This window comes from Mauremys reevesii, linkage group 2 (assembly GCF_016161935.1).
Source record: "Mauremys reevesii isolate NIE-2019 linkage group 2, ASM1616193v1, whole genome shotgun sequence".
Taxonomy (NCBI): Eukaryota; Metazoa; Chordata; order Testudines; family Geoemydidae; genus Mauremys; species Mauremys reevesii.
In genome coordinates this window covers 50,262,150-50,281,858 of record NC_052624.1, presented here as the reverse complement: position 1 = coordinate 50,281,858, position 19,709 = coordinate 50,262,150, and the positions used below count along the sequence as shown (strand labels likewise).

General features: G+C 40.8%; 1 long non-coding RNA gene across 1 annotated transcript in view; it reads left to right on the top strand.

Moving 5' to 3' along the window:
• LOC120398783 overlaps positions 1 to 19,709 on the top strand; it is a 44,720-nt gene that overhangs the window by 4,564 nt on the left and 20,447 nt on the right. The window contains exon 2 of the long non-coding RNA XR_005594701.1: positions 17,586 to 17,684. This is a non-coding gene — a long non-coding RNA (uncharacterized LOC120398783). The remainder of the gene's footprint in view (positions 1 to 17,585; positions 17,685 to 19,709) is intronic.

Here is a 19,709-nt window from a genome sequence, read left to right as displayed (position 1 = left end):
ACAGTGAACTTGGGACTGTAGCCAAACTAGCTACATTTTGAAGTCAATAAGATGAGATATCCAATATGGATATGCTTTTCTTATAGTTTACAGAGCAGATATTGATGAACCACATATTCTTTTTGCCCTTAAGTGTGTCCCTGCCAAGTTAGAATAAAAATATGTAGTTGCCTGCTACAGAATTGGTCTATAAATCACAACTAAGGGCCCAGTGTTTACAGTGAATAGCACTTAATCAGGCAGTTTCACTGACGTCACGTGTAGTCCATAATTTGTGTAACACCAGATCCAAGTACAAATCTTCCAGGAGTTGGTGCTTCTTGCCAAAGAGACATGGAAAAAGGCAGGATGTGTAGTCATTACTTTATTGCACAAATATTAGAGCTGATCACACAAAATGGAATTTCTATACCGGAGGAAACTAAAATTTTCAATTTGTCCTAAATCAGGATGAAAATCTCAGATTTTTATTTTTACCTTATTTAAAAAACTTCAGAATTTCCCTTAGGCTATGATAATTACACAAATTAACAGAAGTCAAAACAATGTTATGGTATTGTAATTTATAGCAACAAAAAATCAAAACAATAAAGTCAGAATAAAATGTTTCAACCGTATCAAAATGAAATATGTTGATAATTCCTTGTCAAAAATGTCAAAAAAGTTATGCATTCCCACAAAACATTTCAATTTTGTCAAATCGTCATTTTCCAGCAGGGATACTATTCCCTCAGAAAATTTTTGATCAGCTCTAATTAATATTTCCAGTGGATGTTATTGGAGCAACTTGCCTGAGTAACTGCTACTCAGCCTGAGTAAGAATTGTAGAATCAGACCCTGATTTAGTGATGTGGCCCTGAATCCACTGCAACTTAAAATGCAGCTCTACCCTGAAAAGTGACTACTCACCAGATCTGCTGTGTATATATATGTAGAGTCATATCTGCTTAGTAACAAAAGTAAACATTTACCCCTCTGAACAGCTGGAAGCACTGCACAATCTGAACAGCTAAGAGAACTAGCCACCTGGACTTCTCCTTGCTTCTAGAGACCCAAATAGTCACAACCACCATAAAATGCTGTTTTCTGTCTTTTCTCACCTGTTGGATTTGAACTTTGCCAGGCTGCTCAATGCATTTTTGACTTCCAGGCCCAATCACTGTAATGTTTTGGGTCTAGATATGACATCACCAACCTTTAAAAGCTATGGTAAGTTCTGAAAACAGCAGACCATCTGCTCAAGCCACAGAGGCTAACAAGAGTGCATCACCCTGGTGCTCTGCTTTTAAACTCGCCCCCTGGGGAATAGCATTTGAAATTCAGTGTGTCTGAACTCATTCTCAATCAAGAAAAAAGAAGGCCCATGGTGTTATTTATAGTAAATCTCTCAGCCTTAGCATGTTGTAGTGGTAGCTAAGACTGTGATGATGCACCAATTTACATGCTGAGCTGTAACTGTTAAGTACTTACTAAATACTCCTCAGAGAGAAATGTCCAGAAGGGATAGCAACCTTGTTTCATACAAACAAGTTTCGATGGTCTGCATATGGACACTCCTTTCTCCTTCAGAAGGTTTTGGTCTATTATAACAATTCTGTAACCTGCCAGGAGACCTGAAAATGCCTAACCAAGTTGTTTTAGTTCAAACATTCAGTTCACAACATTCCTTTGACTCCACTGTTTTTTTCTTTTCATACCAAAAATATTACATGACATGTATTGTTAAAATGATCTTCCTTGCACCTTTTACTCACTCTGGGCAATATAAGATTTCAACTTAGGGTTTGGTTCAGTCAATATCTAAGGTACACAAACCTTTTGAGCAAACCAGGGGACGCTTATGATACTGCATTTAAATCATATGAAATCTGTAATTTCTCATAGTTTAGATATTGGCAGCAGAAATCCAGCAGTTTTGACAGTTTCAGCGAGACAACACAAAACTCAAAAATTGGCAGATGTTAATCTAAGTGTATCAAAGCCAAAGAAAGTGTTCTTGTGAACCTCTGCAAAGCAAAACAGCCAAGTGCCACATGATTTCAAGGCAGTACCACTTGCTATAAACACAGCCACAGTTAATACTTTTAGATTTCCAAAACCCATATTACCATATGTTCAGAGGTATATTCATTCTCTCCAAATAGCTTGGAACATTTAAAGGGCATGGAAACATTTTCATTCCACTAATCAAGGGTAAAATTATACTGTCTCTGCCAGATAAAAAGAAAATAAACACTATTGTAGGAAAAGAAAGAAAGAAAGAAAGAAAGAAAGAATCCACAAAGTCCTGAAAAAGAAGCTTATGTAAACTAGTTTATGTTTGCATATATTTTCATCAACTCTAGGCCTGCTTCCATTTCCAGTGTTGCCAATAACAAAAAAAAAAACCCTCCAATTTTCCTCAATAAGAACAGGATCTGGCTCTTTCTGTTTATTAAACATTGAACTGATTTTTCCATATGCACACAATAATGACTATGGAGGATCTTATTATGTGGGTATCCACTCTAGTGCTTTACATGCAGAGATTGCTTTCATTATTGACAGGATATAGCCCTTTGTATCCTTGCAGGGCTTTTTATCATGATTAAGATTTGAGTAAAAGCCTTTTATTTAGGGCTGTCAGCTTTAATAGAGGGGAATGAGACTGATCAACACATCTGACAGAAGAAGTCTCTTCTTGGAAATTGCATTGTACCAAAGTGTCAGGTTCAAACAATGTGACAACTCTCTCACTTCTGTACTGAATCACAAATGGGGAATCACTATGTTTATGTAGATATAGTCATATTAGCATGTTTTAAAAGGAAGCATTTATCCTGTATTTTTTTTGTACCTAAAATGCTTTTGTTGAAATGCGATCCACCTTACCAGAGCGATTTGTAGGGTCAGGAAGCTAATGGAACAGTGCTCTGGCTTCTTCCCCCCATTAAACGGCGGGGGGGAGGAAAAGAATGTTCTAGAACATGGATCGGCAACCTTTGGCATGCGGCTCGCCAGGATAAACACCCTGGTAGGCTGGGCCAGTTTGTTTACCTGCCTCATCCGCAGGTTCGGCCGATTGTTGCTACCACTGGCTGCAGTTTGCCACTCCAAGCCAATGGGGGCTGCGGGAAGCGGCGTGGGCCAAGGGATGTGCTGGAGCTTACTCTGGTGAGCCGCATGCCAAAGGTTGCTGATCCCTGTTCTAGAAGCTGGATGGCTTTAATGTAGGTATGGAGAAAGAAATGCTATCTATGATGGCCTCCATCACATCTGAGTACTTCACAACTGCTAATGTAGTTATCTTCACAACACCCCTGTGAGGTAGGGCAGTGCTATTATCCCCCATTTTACAGATGGGGAATGGAGGCATGGAGAGACTAAGTGACAGGCTCCGGGTTACACAGGACGCAGGGAGTTGAACCCAGTTTCACAGGGCCCAGGTTTGTACCCTAACTACATGACCATCTTTCCTCTCCTCTAGCATTTTTTTAAGTCGAAGAGAACCTACAGGAATAATTAGGAGTAAGAAAAATATGTAGTTCATCTATTACTCCCCTGAAGACTGTATCAGTATTCAATATATCTCTCCATATTATTTTATTATACCACTTTTTTTAGTATCTTTTTTTTAACCTCATTTAGTTCAATTGCTCTTTGTAGAAAAGGATTCCACTTCAGCTGCTCTGTGATGGGGTATACCTGCCCTGCACTGGACGGAAAGGAGTTAATCCCATGCTGTGGGCTGAGGAAGCAATGACCCATTGCCTCTGTTGGGCATGCTCCAGCTGGAGCCACAGTATAAAAGGGAGCAGCCCAGCTCATTCTGAGCTGGCTGCTGAGGAGAGAGGGCATGTATTGCAGGCTCCCTCATGGGAGCTGCTGGAGCCCCAAACCACAAAGGCCAGGCATGCCGAGAGATACTCAGCTGCCCACAAAAGCCCAAGAGTGGACGGAGCCATCAGGAGCTTCACTGGCCAGTGACCCCAGAGGACCTGCAGACTACCGTCCTTGAAAACAGGGAAGGAAGTATCCCAGGGGACCTTGATATTGATCCGGTCGTGGAACTGAGAACCTAGACAGCGTGTTTCAGAGGGATCCCCACTGACCCAGCGGTGAATACATTTGCTGCTGACAGAGCCCTGGACTGGGACCCATGGAGTAGGAAAGGCCTGGGTATCCCTAGCTCAGATGCCATCCGTCCTTGGGTGGTGGCCCACTCCCCTCTGGCCACTCGGCCACGCAGCCCTGCACAAGAAGGCAGCCATAATGACTCTGGCCTCTAGGCCATGCAGCCCTGCACAGGAGGGCAGCCATATTGACTCCAGCCATTAAGCCATTCTTCCCTGAGGCTAAGGGTGGTTATTTGGACTCATCCATAGGGCTATAACACTCCCTCCCTGCTCCCCAAAGGCTGATGGAGTATACCTGCCCCACAAGATGCTCATTGGTGGCTCTCTTCTCATTTTGATGCATGGTGTCTTGCATTTCTCTTACTTACTAAAGGATCTCATGATAATAAAATGGCCAAACTGACTTATCATGGGTTGGATTAATGAACTGCGGCCAGTAATTATGGGATTACTATTATTTATAAATTATCTCCCATAGTTATTTGTGATGAAATAGAATAAACTACAAATGGCTTTCAATAGCTCATTATTCCATTATACTCATTTCTGGAACTCTCAATAGCTGGCCATAGTTTATTTTTCTCCCTTCAAACCAACTTTCTCAAAGGAGGTAAAATATGGTCTAGATTTGCATTAGCCAATAAGGCACCTATGAGGCTGGCAGAATATTTCAAAACCTTTGAAATCTGATCTTTTGAAATATCACTTGTGATGGGGGGAACATCTGAAACACCAAAACAGTCAGCACCTGAATACCTGAACTGCTTTAAAATGGCTAGGGGAGAGGGATGGCTGTATGGGATTGATACTGGTTTAACAAAGCATTGTCCCTCGTGTGGGAGAAACAGAGAGCCTAAAGCACTGGGCCTGATGCAAGATCTGAGGCCTGAAACAGAGGCTGTGAATCAAAGTTGGGCCATGTATTAAAATAGATGTTTACAAGTTCACTATATGATCTTGGCAAAAGTATTGCTAGTGTGGCTAAAACACAGGCACTCCGAAGAATCAACAGATACTGTGTATGTGAGAGCACACTCCACAAGATTGGCCCAGGAAGGCCATCCTGGCCTAATACAAGACAAGAAAGTCTGCCAGAAGTAATGAATAGGGATGTTGTGCCCAAGACACCTGGAGCATGATACAAGGGGAGGTAACAAGCAGATGATACAAGAGTTATTTATGTTAGTCTATAAATGTTGGGGTGTTTCACCTCAACTGTTTGTGTGGCCTTGGAGACAGCAGAAAGACCAGTTTCTGACTGAGTCGACTGAGTCGTTCCTTGCCACAGGAACACTCGTGTTAGCATACTTGTAGCTCCTATGGGGTGCTAGGACTGTGTCTTGAGAGCAATAAACCTGGCCGAGTGCCTTTGTAAGTAAACCATGCTGGTGGTCCTTCTTTCTGGGTAGTATTCTCAATGTCTGCTGAGCCAACTATCTGTACAAGGCTGGAACAGCATATGGAGAGAGCACACACATACCTAACTGACTATACCTAGTAGCCTTGATATAGCCTTATAACACTGTCTAACACTGCAGATAATTCCAGGTCCCTACCCTGCAACGAGGGCTACTTAAGTGGCCCCTAGTTGAAGTGAATGAGGCTACAGATGGACGCAGGGATCCACCCACAGAAAGCACATTGCAGTATATTTTTTTAACATCTCATCCTTTTTCCTGCACAATTTATTAATATTAAGCATCCAAAGGTATGCTAGGCCCTTCACAAAAACAAGTAAATGCTCAGCCTATGTCCCCCAGAGCTTCCACACTCAGGGTGTATCTACACTGCCAAAACACTCACAGCAGCAAATCTCACAGGCCGGGTCAACTGACTTGTGCTTACAGGGCTCACACTATGGGGCTGACCAGTGTAGACATTCCCACTTGGGTTGAAGCCTGAGCTCTGTGACCCTTCCCAGTCCCAGAGCTCAGGCTCCAGCCTGAATCCAAATGTCTACACTGCTATTTTTAGCCCTGTAGCACAAGCCCTGCAAACATGAGTCAGTTGATTCAGCCTCTGAGATTCATTGATGCATGGGGAAGGGAGGGTCTGGCAGCGTAGATGTACTCTTAATCCTTAATCCTGTCAGGAGCTCTGTCCAGGCAGCCTTCTATGCCACCAGGGAGTCTTAATGTCACTGGGGTTCTGGGTACAGGGCTCTGCCTGTACAGAGCTCCTTGTGGGATCAGGGCCTAAATACATCTGTGACACAACAAATGAGAACCACAGACTGTAAGATGCGGGGAGGGAATGGAGAGAAGTAAGTAAGAACAAGAGTGACAGTCAATGTGGTTACTCAGTTAGGCATGTACAGCCTTGATGGAACACTTAATTGGGTTTAAGTATCAGAGGGGTAGCCGTGTTAGTCTGGTTCTGTAGAAGCAACAAAGAATCCTATGGCACCTTATAGACTAACAGACGTTTTGCAGCATGAGCTTTCGTGGGTGAATACCCACTTCTTCGGATGCAAGAAGAAGAAGAAGAAGTGGGTATTCACCCACGAAAGCTCATGCTGCAAAACGTCTGTTAGTCTATAAGGTGCCACAGGATTCTTTGCTGCTTCTTTTAATTGGGTTTGTATTTGTTTTTACACCCACCCATAGATGACATGGCAAAAGTGACATTTTAGGAGAGCTTTGAATAAGGAGCAAGAGGTGGCCTAACCAGTTCATAGAATCATAGAATCTCAGGGTTGGAAGGGACCTCAGGAGGTCATCTAGTCCAACCCCCTGCTCAAAGCAGGACCAAACCCAACTAAATCACCCCAGCCAGGGCTTTGTCAAGCCTGACCTTAAAAACCTCTAAGGAAGGAGATTACACTACCTCCCTAGGTAACCCATTCCAGTTCTTCACCACCCTACTAGTGAAAAAGTTTTTCCTAATATCCAACCTAAACCTCCCCCTCTGCAACTTGAGACCATTACTCCTTGTTCTGTCATCTTCTACCACTGAGAACAGTCTAGATCCATCCTCTTTGGAACCCCCTTTCAGGTAGTTGAAAGCAGCTATCAAATCCCCCCTCATTCTTCTCTTCTGCAGACTAAACAATCCCAGTTCCCTCAGCCTCTCCTCATAAGTCATGTGCTCCAGCCCCCTAATCATTTGTGTTGCCCTCCGCTGGACTCTCTCCAATTTATCCACATCCTTCTTGTAGTGTGGGGCCCAAAACTGGACACAGTACTCCAAATGAGGCCTCACCAGTGCTGAGTAGAGGGGAATGATCACATCCCTCGATCTGCTGGAAATGCCCATACTTATACAACCCAAAATGCCATTAGCCTTCTTGGCAACAAGGGCACACTGTTGACTCATATTCAGCCTTTCGTCCACCGTAACCCCTAGGTCCTTTTCTGCAGAACTGCTACCCAGCCATTCGGTCCCTAGTCTGTAGCAGTGCATGGGATTCTTCCGTCCTAAGTGCAGGACTCTGCACTTGTCCTTGTTGAACCTCATCATATTTCTTTTGGCCCAATCCTCTAATTTGTCTAGGTCCCTCTGTATCCTAGCCCTACCCTCCAGCATATCAATCACTCCTCCCAGTTTAGTGTCATCTGCAAACTTGCTAAGGGTGCAGTCCACACCATCCTCCAGATCGTTAATGAAGATATTGAACAAAACCGGCCCCAGCACCGACCCTTGGGGCACTCCACTTGATACCGGCTGCCAATTAGACATGGAACCATTGATCACTACCCGTTGAGCCCGACCATCTAGCCAGTTTTCTATCCACCTTACCATCCATTCATCCAGCCCAGACTTCTTTAACTTGCTGGCAAGAATACTGTGGGAGACTGTATCAAAAGCTTTGCTAAAGTCCAGAAATAGTACATCCACTGCTTTCCCCTCATCCACAGAGCCAGTTATCTCGTCATAGAAGGCAATTAGGTTAGTCAGGCATGACTTGCCCTTGGTGAATCCATGCTGACTGTTCCTGATCACTTTCCCCTCCTTTAAGTGGTTCAGGATTGATTCCTTGAGGACCTGTTCCATGATTTTTCCAGGGACTGAGGTGAGACTGACTGGCCTGTAGTTCCCTGGATCTTCCTTCTTCCCTTTTTTAAAGATGGGCACTACATTAGCTTTTTTCCAGTCATCCGGGACCTCCCCCGATCGCCATGATTTTTCAAAGATAATGGCCAATGGCTCTGCAATCTCATCGGCCAACTCCTTTAGCACCCTCGGATGCAGCGCATCCGGCCCCATGGACTTGTGCTCGTCCAGCTTTCCTAAATAGCCCCGAACTACTTCTTTCTCCACAGAGAGCTGGTCACCTCCTCCCCATACCGTGCTGCAGAGTGCAGCTGTCTGGGAGCTGACCTTGTCTGTGAAGACAGAGGCAAAAAAAGCATTGAGTACACTAGCTTTCTCCACATCCTCTGTCACTAGGTTCCCTCCCTCATTCAGCAAGGGGCCCACACTTTCCTTGACTTTCTTCCTGTTGCTAACATACCTAAAGAAACCCTTCTTGTTACTCCTAACATCTTCGGCTAGCTGCAACTCCAAATGTGATTTGGCCTTCCTGATTTCACACCTGCATGCCTGAACAATACTTTTATACTCCTCCCTGGAGTATTTTTTGTTAAAGCAACTAATGCATCAAACCAGACAAAAAGACTATAGTGAAAAGTCACCCAGATAAAAAGCCATTGTTACCTTTCAATCCCAACTGCTGAAACTGTTTTCTTTTCTTTGATTATCTCTCACCTTGACTGATGCTACTTCCTGCCGTCTGGCCTCCCTGTATCTTGCCCCAATCCAAAATATGCCAAAAGATTGTTGTCAAAAATAATCATCCTTGTGCTTTGACCACATCTCTCTTCTGAGTCTCCCTGCAATGACTTCCTTTCACTTTACACATTAAGTTCAGGATCTGGTCTTTAACACCAGAGCCCTGCATGACTATGCTCCTTCTTAAGGCTACTTGCTGTTTGAACTGAGCATTGCTCCCTGTCTCATTTTCGGTAATCATTCCAAGCCTCTCTCCTAAATGCTCTTTTTAGATCATTTTCCCATTCCCATCTCCACAGCTCCTTCGTTGAAGCCCTGGTGCTCTTGGAGCGCCTTACATGCCTTGCTAAACAATCTCATCAATTTTCACTCTGTCTCAACCTTGTTTTAGGAAGCTGTTCAAGATCTTCATAACTAGCCAACTTTGTATCATGTGACAGCCTGGACTACTTACCAGACAGATTTTAGGCCTGGACACAGCATTCAGACTGCACTGATATATTTATATGAAGATCTCCCGGTCATAGACTAAAGCTGGTGCTGATTTTGTTAGCTCTTTCAGAAGACTTTGTTTATCAACTGCTGACTCATCTGTGGGTTGGGAGGAATGGAGTTGCTTGTTTCTTCCTGCCAGGGAGAACCTAGAAGATAATTATGGGTGATCTTCGTTCTCTGCAAGGCTCTCTTACAAGGTCTTGTAGGGGGCCATCTTGACCCCATCTTCTCTTACAAGTGTGTGAAGCCACTTGGGTAAATTTTGTGACATTTTGGTCTACAGTACTCTCAGTAGAAGGCAAATACTCATTTTTCTGTCCCCCTTTTTGAATCCACATTCTTCACACTCCCTGCTTTCCCAGTGCCTAGGCAAGCTGAATTCCTAGATGCAAGATAGATGCTTAAATTTCATCCAGAGAAGATGTTTCTCCAGAGGAAATACCTCAGAGAATTCACAGATATTCTGACTGTTCTCACTGCTGAAAGGCTATGCCCACCCTACGTTTCAGTGGCTTGCAATCTTGAGGCCTCATTGAATCCATCATTTTTCTTGTTTTCCTACACAACATCTGAAGCACCATTTTTCATTTCCTGCTGACCCACAGGCTGCAGCACTTGTCTTTGATGTGAACTTCATAATTGTCATCCATTCACCATTGACCTAATATTAAATAGCACATTAAATGGATGTTCAAATCATTCAAAATTAGAAGGACTTGAAAACACCATAAAGGACAGAAAAATAATACAAAAGGGACAAAGGGTTTACAAACATGGGAGCTCATGCTGCTGTAGTAGGACTGGGGGAAATAATCTAAAACACTGCTGTTCAATGGGTGAAAGAAATCTAGACTGCTAAAACAGAAGTAATAGGGGACAGCAAATTAGACCAAAACCAGGCCAATGCAATTTTAGGACGACTATGCACTGACATCATGTCTCAGATCAGGGCCATGATACTCTTTACTGCTGAGATAGGAACTACACCTGAACTAATAATTTCTGGCCACCTCACTATCAAAAATATACTGACAAACATGAGGGACTTCAGAAAAGATTGACAATACTTGGATACTGTAAGGATTGGTTTATGAATTAAATACAATGGGCCAGATCCTCAGCAATTGTAAGTCAGAATGGCTGCATTGATTTCAGTGAAGTAAACATATTTACACCAAAACATGTATGCACATCGTTTGTCTGAAAAACTTTTCAGAGAGCTAGAGCATGAAAAGAATCTACACATTTTTATGCAGTATAAATACCAAGAAGAGAGGGGTATTATTGTGGTCATCGCTGGAAAGATTTAATTGGCCTTTTTTGAACTTTGAAAATGATTCAGTTTGGGTTCAATGTGAGTCTTGGGTGATAATGTGGATTGAGTGTTTTATCCACATGTATTTGTCAGTCTTTAATTGCAGACCTTGGAATAATTCCTGGTCCCCTGTAGCTTTATATTCACAGTAGTAAATTATATGAATCACTTATCTGCCTCTGAGCTTAATGTAGTCAAGGCACTGAATTTCTCTGTTCTATTATTTCTCCCTCCCCTACCATTTGCGTCATCAGCAAATTTTAGCCATTTTTGAAATTGTATTTTATTTCAATAACTATCCTCCTCCACCATGTTCTGCATGCTAAGTTTTTAGATCTTAGGAGTGGGCTCTCCTATGAATTCTAATAATTGAAATCATATTCAATCCACACACACTCAGTTTCTAAATTTCAGCTGATGTCAGTGTTAGGATCACCTGTTTTAAGGATTAATTTTAACTATAGTACCAGAATCTATGGATGTTTGAGTTCACAGATTATTAAAGGATTTGATAGACAGAGAGATACAAAGGTTTAGTAACATAACTCATCATTTGACCTACACTTGGATTTGATTCCCACATCAGCTATGTCTATAATCTTTAAAGCAAACATGGATTACAGCAAGCTTGAATGAAAATTGATATTGTAGTATATACTGTCAGTGGAACTATTTTGCAAGCTCATTGGATTTTCAAGATGTCTGATAGCATTAAAAGGCATCCCTTGTTTGTATTGATCTAAAGTCAACACAATTTATTTCTATAAATGAATATTTATAGTCATTTTAAAAAGTGGACTCAAACCAAATCAACTTTTTTACTTCCCCTTTGCATTTCTAGTAACATTTACTGTATAACATTTTCAGCTTTATTTTATTTTGTAGATAATTTAGTGTTTGTTCTTGTTAGAAAATGGAAACTGAGTTTAAAAACAGATCTCATCTTATTATGGAATTTTATTGGAGGTAGCTTTGTCTAGTTGTTTTGAGCAAGCTACTCCTGAGATCTACTCCCAGGTGTCCTATAGGAGCTTGGGTAGTCACAGGCTTTCCCAGTGCCTTACTTTCCCCACCTATAAAGTGGAAATAGTTGCCTACCTGATCATGACCATGATGTCTGTAAGGCTTCATCAATTGAAGTTTAAGCTCTTTGAGATCCTGATATGAAAGGTACTTGTAAAATATTAGAGAAGTACAATTATTTTAAAGTATATTCTACTTATATAAAGAACTCATGGACTCAAAGCCAGTGAGGTGTGCGGGCACATCTGAAGGCAGAATTTAATCCTATCAGAGAGTTTTCAAGCAAAACTAGCCCTGTAGTTGGTGCTCCTTTGGGGACAGATTCAGATGGTCTCATTGAAATCAATGGAACCACTCGTGTCATAAGGGAATTTGTGAAATTAGGTCTGTTTTGCAGGAGTCAAAATCTGGCTCTTGGTGTGCACAGATCAAGGACAGAAAGCATCTTAAATTGTTAAGTGTCTAAAGTGGGTATCACTATTAACAAACTGTATTCAGTAATATTGTGAGCCAAAAAATGGAAGTAATTGCATTTTAAATGTATTTTTCAGTATCAAAATGTTCACATAAGTCATTAAATTCTAATCTTAAGTATTTTTTTTATTTCAGAAAGGTTGAAGTGCTTTTGGAGAGAAAGATTAATTTCAAATCCACTTTCGCTGTTATATAACTATGAGGTGATGATCTGTACCCTCTCTTAAAACCAGAGATTATATCTATAGAGGTTGTCCATGATTAAAGTTATGTCATTTTACCATCCCTTTAAGAAATATTTATTGTTTTCAGGGTCTGTGTATTTTTAATATTCCTGTAGTGGAGCGACATATTGCCTTAATTAAAATAACTCACATTCATTTATGAATATCTGGTGGGAATTTGTCAAATGGTGATTAAGGTGTAATAGAAAGACGCAATCATAGCTACCAGGAATTCAGCAGTTGTCTTTCAGTAAGGACCTCTTGACCTTACAACTCATTTACTCTTCAGCATGGCCTAGTAATCTCTGGAAGGAAATGATGTGGAACACATGAGGACTCAGGTCAGACCCTTTGTTAGAGTCAGTGTAAAAGAGCAAAAGATTATTAGGACTCAATAAATTATGACTGTAAATTATTTCAAGTGAAAATTATGCCAGGATGCAAGAGGACAGTACATAAAAATCAAATCAGGGATTAATCTGTTTTCACTCCATTGAAATTATAGCAAGCCTGATGTCAATTGTCATTGCATAAAATGCATACTTAGAAAAACATTAATTGTGTAAGACTTATACATATTTTTGTTCTTAGGATATCTAACTATGGGAAGTAAAATGAAAATGGGAAAGTAGTCTTAATAAGAATATATCTAATGTTCCCATTCTTGTTAGCTTCCATAAAGTCTTACATTAATGGCATTCACCAGTCTCACCCCAAAATCACAGCTGTCTGACTTCAAACAACTGAAACTAGTTACAGTGACACAGAGTAATAACCATTGCTCCCTTGCTATTGTAACACCAACAGACTCCAGTCATTGGCAGGCAGGATTGAACGTGGGACCTCTGAAGCTTAGTGCTTGAGCCTCTACTGCATGAGCTAAAAGCAGACTCCTTAATCTCTCTCTCTCTCTCTCCAAGTAGTGTCAGTACCACTAGATGGGACAGAACACCACACCCAGGAGGTGTGTTGGTTACGCCATCTTTCCAAAAGATGCCTCGAAACTCACTTCTGTCTCATGTTGTACAAACTGTGATCACTTGTAACTGCTTTTTTAGTGTCTTTTTAAATCCTTGTGTGATGTACAGGAGACTTGATAGTATCTGTAAGCATGTAGGCAAAATTGACATTGAAAGGTGCATTCAACATCAATTTACAGCAGTATGTAAAGATCAGGCAGCCTCTGACTGAAATCAGGGCTAAGTGTTCTGAGAAGGCTTTTGTTTTTGTATTCCTTCCTGTGCACTGTTAGCAATTCCAGTGCAGGGAAATTGTTCTTGGTTTGGCACAGATCTTAGGCCTGGTCTATGCTAGACAATTGAATATTTTGTCCAAAAAAAAAAAAAGAAAAATCATATCCAGACATTTTATAACCTAGGAGCTATGGGTATAACCATTTAGGTTTTATTCTGTATTAGGGCTGTCAATTAATCACAGTTAACTCACAGGATTAATTCCAAAAAAATTAATCGTGATTAATTGCACTTATAACAATAGAATACTAATTGAAATTTATTAAATATTTTTGGATGTTTTCCTACATTTTCAATATTGATTTCAATTACAACACAGAATACAAAGTGCACAGTGCTCACTTTATATTAATATTTTTGGTTACAAATATATGCACTGTAAACATGATAAACAAAGAAATTTTTCAATTCAGCTCATACAAGTACAATCTCTTTATCGTGAAAGTGTAACTTACAAATGCAGATTTTTTTTTTGGTTGCATAACTGCACTCAGAAACAAAACAGTGTAAAACTTTAGAGCCTACAAGTCCATTCAGTCCTACTTCTTCTTCTTCTGCCAATCGCTAAGACAAACAAGTTTGTTTACTTTGATGGGAGATACTACTGCCTGCTTCTTATTTACGTCACCTGAAAGTGAGAACTAGCGTCCGCATGGCACTTTTGTAGCTGGTGTTGCAAGGTATTTACATGCCAAATATGCTAAACATTCACATGCCTCTTCATGCTTTGGCCACCATTCCAGAGGACATTTTTCCATGCTGATGACGCTTGTTAAAAAATAATGCATTAAGTAAATTTGTGACTGTACTCCTTGGGGGGAGACTTGTCTGCCTCCTGCTCTGTTTTACCTGCATTCTGCATATATTTCATGTTATAGAAGTCTTGGATGATGACCCAGCACATGTTCATTTTAAGAATACTTTCACAGCAGATTTGACAAAATGCAAAGAAGGTACAGAAATGTGAGATTTCTAAAGATAGCTACAGCACTCAAGCCACTGTTTCAGAATCTGGAGTGCTGTCCATAAATCTGGGAGGGACGAGGTTTGGAGCATGCTTTTAGGAGTCTTAAAAGAGCAACACTCTGATGTGGAAACTACAGAACCCAAACCACCAAAAAGGAAAATCAGTCTTCTGCTTGTGGCATCTGACTCAGAAGATGAAAATGAACATGTGTCAGTCTGCACTGCTTTGGATCATTATCAAGCAGAACCCATCAACAGCATGGAAGAATATCCTCTGGAATGGTGGTTGAAGCATGAAGGGACATATGAATATTGAGCGCATCTGGCACGTAAATATCTTGCAACACCAGCTACAACAGTGCCATATGAATGCCTGGTCTCACTTTCAGGTGACAGTGTAAAGAAGAAGCAGGCAGCACTACCTCCTGCAAATTGTAACCAACCTTGTTTGTCTGAGTGATTAGCTGAACAAGAAGTAGGACTGAGTAGATTTGTAGGCTCTAAAGGTTTGCATTGTTTTATTTTTGAATGCAGGTTTTTTGGTATATAATTCTACACTTGTAAGTTCAGTTTCATGATAAAGAGATTGCACTACAGTACTTGTAGGAGGTGAATTGAAAAATACATTTTTACAGTGCAAATATTTGTAATAAAAATAAATATAAAGTGAGCACTGTACACTTGGTATTCTGTGTTGTAATTGAAATTTATTATATTTGAAAATGTAGTAAACATCCAAAAATATTTAAAATAAATGGGATTCTATTGTTGTTTAACAATGTGATTAATCACTTTAATCACTTGACAGACCTATTCTGTACCCATAATGGACCTTTTCCAAACATTCCAGCACAGAGAGGGTGTCAGGAATGGAGGTACTAGCTCAACTCCACAGCTGCTTCAGTTCCCATCTGTAGCCCCTGCCATGATCTCTACAGCATTGCTTCCCCAGCTATATCCTCACAAAGACACTGCCCTCCCCTGGGAAGTGTCCCTCTACTCTGGTTCTGCAGGTCCTCAGACAACAACCTAGCTATGCATCACCATTGACATTCCACTTCATCTTTCTGCAATACCTACACACACACACACACATCCCCTCCCTCCACCAAGACCTCTGATCATACCCATCCCAATTAACTTCCAACATTAAAGTGTGCCCTGCCCAACCCACCCCCAAGTAACGTTTTCTGCATCTGTACCTTCTCAGTTGGCAAGCCAGCTATGGTTCTCTAGTTGCAAGTTTCAACCTGACAAACACCAGCAGTTCATCAGCCTGACACTTGCAGTGATCCATTGGCTGCAACTACCCCCACAAAGCCTCCTCTTTTCAGAAGACCAACCCTCACAGCTCCTAAAAATAATGCTACCCTCTGTACCAGAAGCTGATCTCCACCAGCAAGCACAGTATCCCTGTCTGTCCTGACCCCTCCTTCTTTAGGAGAAGGAAAGGCACACTATCATAGGGATACCATATTTCAAGTTCCCAAATAGAGAACACTGCTGAGGGGGGTGGGTATTTGGGATGGTGCTGGAGCGGGGGTACCTGTAGCCTCACACCTGAGGTGGGGGGCAGTGTTGCATTCCCTTTCATGGTGGCAGAGTGACTGGCACAGGCCCAGGACACAGCACCAGACCATCTGTCAGTGCCTCCCTGTGGGCCTATCTCCCTCTCCATGGTGTGGATCCTGGGCCTGGCCTTCCCTCCCAGCCAGCCTCTGAGGCCCACAGTTGGGCAGGCGGCCCAACCAAGAGGCGCTTGGTGGCTCCACTTACCTGATGGGCTGGGCTGGGGCCAACAGGATCCAACAATTGCAGATGCAGGGGAGGGACCAATCAGGGTGCAGAGACGACTTTTTCTGAGCTGCAACATCTGCCTCTAGCCTCTGTTTGCCAGAAGCTTGGAATGGGAGAAAGGGAATGGATCATGTGATGATTGCTTGTTTTGTTCATTCCCTATGGAGCACCTGGCATTGGCCACTGTCAGAAGACAGGATACTGGGCTAGATGGACCTTTCGTCTGACCCAGTATGGCTGTTCTTATACTCCACAAGGAAAAATCCCAGACATTTCCTCTTATTTGAAAAATCCACCCAGACGGAGATAGGCATACCAAAGAGAGGTCATATCCAGGAAAAGCCGGACGTATGGAAACCCTACAACTAAAAATGTAAATACAATGAAGCTTGTCTTAGGCAAGGATTGACAAAAACCAGTTGCTTAAAGGAGGAAGTCTTCTGTTAAAGGTAAAGCAGAATAATGTATTGAGAATACTTTATTGTATTCATTTAAAGCAGGAGTTGCCGAATGAAAATGCCCTTTTGTGTGGATTTCACTGTAAGTGTATCTAATAGCTACCTATCTGAACTGTCAAGGAAGGAATACTCATTGATACAAGAGTCAGAGCCATCCATCCCACATGTGATTCCAACAAGCTGCTCGCACTAACATTTCAGTATAGCTAATTCTTATTCTTGGATATCCACTAGTCACCATCAGGAAGTCGTTACTGTGGGCAGTTTACCATTGATTCTTTTGGGGGATACCACTGGTATTAAGGTCATGATATTGCAACTGAAACACCACCATTAAAAAGGAAGATCTTTATTTCCCGCTCCCCCCTCCCCTCCAAAGTCTGTCATAGGGTGAGAAACTAGGAGATGGGTGCCTTGAAATACCTCTGTTAATCATTTCCTGGGATTACATAATCTTCTGTTCATCTGTGTTTGAACCTGGCTTTGTGTCTGCCTTTTGAAGCCAACAACTCACAGTGGATGAAAGGAAAGCATTTATCACTTCTGCAGTTTATACCTGTTTGCTAGTCCAATGTGTAAACAGCTGCAGATTACTTAGACCTGCATGGCTCTATTCACAATATCATTCTCTATTCTAACTTCCTTCCGCTTTACCCACTGGCTTAAGAATGTCTGAATGCAGTGTCTGAATATTACAAGCAAGTTAATTTATTCTTTTACTATTGTATTTATAGGGCAATCAATCTTAATATCTATAGCAAGTGAGTTTATAATACAATAGATAAAGTACATCAGGCAGAAGAAGAGAACCAAGACAACTTAAGAGGCTGATGGTAAGATTGAAGTTTTCATTCTGTATTGTTATGCCATTGTACATATTTCCCACTGTGTTTTAGTACTGCTTCAGTCACAATACAGTACTTGTATAGTAATTGAATGCAAGTTCCCTTATGGCCAATGTATCAGGCGATTTAACTAGGTTATGTTTTTCTCAGTGTTACAAGTTCCTTTATTACTTATTTTATATGACTTGCAAAAAATATTTCCAAACTATATCTAACACCTACATAAGTTATTTGTTCAGTAATTATTGAAGGGTACTCGCTATGTACTACTAATCTTCCCTAATATTTATTATAGATATATTTTCAGACACTAAAGTTAGTGGCAAGATGTCCATTATTGTTAGGCCCCTCAGTTTAACCAATTTCCCATATATCATCAATGGTGGCATTTACAATTGTCTGTGTTGCTTTTACAATTTGCTTGTACAGTACCATATTTCAAACAGTAGTGGGTATGAGCTCTCCAAGATCGTCCTTAAAAATGAACACATTGCTTTATGTATGGATGTAATACATGTAAATTGGGTATTTGCACATGCAGATTACCAGTCACAATGTACACAAGTTAGGTGGCTGAACTAAAGCCAACTGAAATCAATTGAATGACTCCCATTTACTTCAGTGGACTTTGGATGAGACCTTACACACATAATTGCTTGCAGTTGTGTACCCTCATAGGTGCTACTCAGATCATTCAAAATTATATGTAGTAAAAGCCGTATCAAGGTGGTCACCATGCTGAAAAGACAGATATTGCAGTGGAAATCACTGAAGTAAATGTTGAATTTTTAATGGCAGGTACTGCCTGTGATTAATTATCCAACAGAGATTAGACTATACCATTCTTGCACTGTAAAAATGGCTTTCTTTTCAAATATAGGACAGTGGAACTACTGTAATATTTCTCAAAGGCAGATAAGCAGTGTCATGAATCGTAATTACTACATACATACTGGGAAAGCAGAACTAAAAATATCTTTTTAATTAATATTTTCATTTTACACACAACAGGAAAGACCGGTTCTCTCTTGCTGTCAGAAAAACAATATAATTCATAGTTGAGTCACAAAGGAGAGTGAGAGATCATTCCAACTTTTTATCATTTAAATAATAAAGGCAGAAAAAATGGGAATGTGATTAGTAGTGAAAGGAGATGTGGGAATGTTGTGTCTGCATGAGAAGGAAATAAAGTAAAATAAACATAGAGAATAATAAAATGTGTTCAGCCCTGCACTCTAACGGTAACACAACATGAAGGCTCTAGATCAGGTTCTCAGTTACATTAAGACACCTTTACACTGCTCTAGCTGTCTATCTGAGTTCTTATACAGCACTGATTGCTGTTGTATTGGAGTCTTGCTTGCCAGAATGGATGCTTCACCAGATGCAGGGTTTAGTTAAATTATCTGAGTACTCAGTGGTGATTTAGAGGATCGTATCACATCCCTCCTTCCCCAACACTATCCCTCCAAACAAAACTACAAAGTCCCTAAATTACAGCCATAATTGTGCATGTGATTTGGTTGCTTGCACATGCAAATTGGTATTTTCAAGTATCCATATATGTACGACTTTCATGTGCAATCACAGGTGCATTATTTGCAAATGAAATTTAGGGCCATTTTTTGAAACTGTAAGAAAAGAAGACCCCTAAGGATACATTTACCAAAACTTCTAAGCTGGCATGTGCTGGTAATCAGTCAAGTATTAGAGGAATAATAAATGTGGGCAGAACAACTATTAATCATCAAAAATACAACATGACTAGAATGTGCTATTCATTCTCCTCTTTTTAGAAGCAGTAGTTGATAGTTCACAGCACACTAGATCCATACCGTTATATATGTCATGCAGAGCAAGGCTGATACTCTAAAAATATACAAAAGGGAATTGAATGGCAATCATGAGAGCATATTTTCTTCTATCATCAATAACTGCTGAAAGACAACTAATTCTTCTGACCAAAATCCTCAGAAATTGAATATACTGTGAATCACCTAGTTTAAATGGTTT